Here is a 3,364-nt window from a genome sequence, read left to right as displayed (position 1 = left end):
GGGGGGGGGCCCGCCAGCCCGCCAGTTTTTTTTTTAATTCAATTAGAATTATATTTCGTTATTTTTAGTTTGAATTGAATTAGGATTATTGTTATTTTTTTTAGTTTTAATTCGCAGAGAGTCCAAGACAGCAGCGTAGCACAGCCCTAGGCCCCTTGCCGTTTCTCTGTAGTCGAAATCCGCATTCTCTTTCTCAATCTCATTCATCGAATTGTCGAATCTTCAATTCACTCATTCACGCAAATGGAAAACCCAATCTGCCAATCTCGCATCTCCCATTCTCCCGCTATCGGCTATTGCAATCGCAACTCGCAATTCAAGTGACCACCTCCGTGAGCTCCGTCCGGTAACTCGCAATTCAGGCGTCCTACACTCTTACGTGGCTACATCTAGGATCATTGATTAACAGGTTATTTATTTTCTCTTTTTCTGTTTATATATTACATTATAATTTATGACACTGTGTTAGTTTAATGTTTATAAAATTATATATTACATTATGAGAATGACAGTGCTTCAGTGTGTTTATTATATATTACTAATTTAATACATTACTAATATATATAATGTATTACGAATTTTAAGATTTACAGTGTGTGTAAGATTTTAAGATTTACATTTTACAATTTGTTTATATATATTGTGATTGTGACTAGAAATCTATAAATATTACAGTATGTTTGACTAGACATTGTGTATTTGTGTTTATATATTTTGATTATTAGATTATATAGTATGTTTGACAGCGAGTTAAACTCTACTGTTAGATTATCCGTGTATTATTCGTGAATCGTGATGGATTCTGTCTCTTTGAACCAAACTCCTGTGAACCAAACTGCTGTGAACCAAACTACTAATACCATTGACAATGATGCTGTTGATGGAATGCCAGGATTGGATAGTACTACTACAAAGAAAGGTAGATCTAAAGAACTTACCTCTGATGTGTGGAATTTTTTTACAAAGATTGGACTTGGTGAAGATGGTATTCAAAGGGCAAAATGTAATGGCTGTTTAAAAGAATTTAAATCTGGGGGAAAAGAAAATGGAACTTCTACATTAAGGAGACATAGAGAGATATGTAGAATGTTGAAGTATCATGACCTTAGGCAAATGTTTGTTAATAATGAAGGCAAACTTGCATCTAGGAAAGTAGATCTAAATGTTGCTAGGGAGTTGTTAGCTTCTGCAGTCATCAAACATGATTTACCATTTTCATTTGTTGAGTATGATGGTATTAGAAAATGGCAGAAGTATTTGAATCCTGATGTGCCATGTATCTCTAGAAACACACTTGTGTCTGACATTACCAAACTCTACTATCAAGAAAAAGAGAACCTTAAACAAGTGTTAGCAAATATCAAAAATAGAATTTGTTTAACTTCTGATGTATGGACTGCATGCACTAGTGAAGGATATATTTGCTTAACTGGGCACTTTGTTGATGAGAATTGGAAATTGAATAGTAAGATACTTTGCTTTGCTAAGATGCCCCCACCACACACAGGAGTTGAATTAGCTGCAAAAATATATGGATTTTTGAAAGAATGAGGAATTGAAAGAAAGGTGTTCTCTTTGACATTAGATAATGCATCTTGTAATGATACTATGCAAGACATTTTAAAGGAGCAATTAGCTTTGCATGATAGTTTGTTATGTGATGGAGAGTTTTTCCACATTCGTTGTTCAGCCCATATATTAAATCTCATTGTTCAAGAGGGGTTGAAAGTGGTTACTTCAGCTTTGCATAAAATTAGAGACTCTGTCAAATATGTGAAAGGTTCTGAGGGTAGGATGAAGAAGTTTGAAGAATGTATAAATGCAGTTGGTAACATTGATACTAGTATTGGTTTGAGATTGGACGTGGTTACTAGGTGGAACTCTACGTATTTAATGTTGGAAAGTGCTATTAAGTATAAAAGGGCATTTGCTTCTCTTCAATTGAACGATAGACATTATAAATTTTACCCTTCAAATGAAGAATAGAAAAGAGGTGAGAAAATATGTGAGTTTCTTGAGCCATTTTATGAGGTGACAAATTTGATTTCCGATTCTTCCTATCCTACCTCAAATCTATATTTTATGCAAGTTTGGAAGATTGAAAGTATGTTGAAAGAAAATTTGCATAATGAAGATGTCTTGATAAGTATGTTGAAAGAAAATTTGCATAATGAAGATGTCTTGATAAGTGTGTTGAAAGAAAATTTGCATAATGAAGATGTCTTGATAAGTGGAATGTGTAGAAAGATGTTTGACAAATTTGATAAGTATTGGAGTGAATATAGAAAGATGTTTGACAAATTTGATAAGTATTGGAGTGAATATAATCTAGTGCTTGCATTTGGAGCTATTTTTGACCCAAGGATAAAGCTTGTATCATTGGAGCATTTATATGAGGAGGTTGAGAGTGATCCAATTAAAGTTCAAGATATGGTTTCACTTTTGAAGACAAAGTTGAACAAGCTTTTTAGTGCTTATGCGAATATTATTACTCCACGTCCTTCCCAACCTCAAGTCACATCTTCAAGTATGCAAAGTGAAAGTTTAGGTAAAACTAAGGGTAAAAGAGCATTTGAAGTAAGTATTCTAAGTTCTAACTCTTCAATTTATATATATTTTGTTTATTTTCTATATTTGAATTTGTGATTGTGATAACATGTTTAATGTTATAAATTTTAATTTCTAACTAATGTAGGCAATTAAAAAGTATGATAGTCGAACTGTTAAGACTATTGGAAAGTCAGAATTGGAAATTTATTTGGAGGAGCCAAAACTTGAATATGCATACTATGAGGATTTGAACATCTTGGATTATTGGAAAGAACGTATGCATAGATATCCTGCACTTGCATTGATGGCACGAGATGTTTTGGCTATCCCAATTACTACTGTTGCATCGGAGTCGGCATTCTCTATTGGTGCTCGTGTGCTCACCAAGTACAGGAGTTGTACTTTGCCTGAAAAAGTGCAAGCTCTTATTTGCACAAGAAATTGGTTGCATGGTTATGTTATTGGTAAGTTACTAAGTTATTATGTTTGTTTACAAAATAATAAAATATTGGATTATATTTTAGTTAGTTGATATTTTGGTGTACTGTAAATTTGTAATTTAATTCTTATTTATCTTTTGTGTTGAATATTTATGTAGATACTGAAGAAAGTTCAAATTCAAGTTATTCAACATCAAATTTGTCTTGTGAAGATTCAAATGTTGTAAATCTTGTTGATGAATATGAAGAGGTAGAAGAAGATGAGAATGTTGGGATGTTTGAATGATGTAATGGTTTGAATTTATGTAGTTAATTAGTTGTCTTTGGAGTTTGAACTTTGAATGTTTGGTTTAATGGTTTATGAACTTATATAG

This window comes from Ipomoea triloba, chromosome 4 (assembly GCF_003576645.1).
Source record: "Ipomoea triloba cultivar NCNSP0323 chromosome 4, ASM357664v1".
NCBI classification, from domain to species: Eukaryota; Viridiplantae; Streptophyta; class Magnoliopsida; order Solanales; family Convolvulaceae; genus Ipomoea; species Ipomoea triloba.
The sequence above is the reverse complement of the archived record's forward strand: the minus strand, read 5'-3'. Positions refer to the sequence as shown.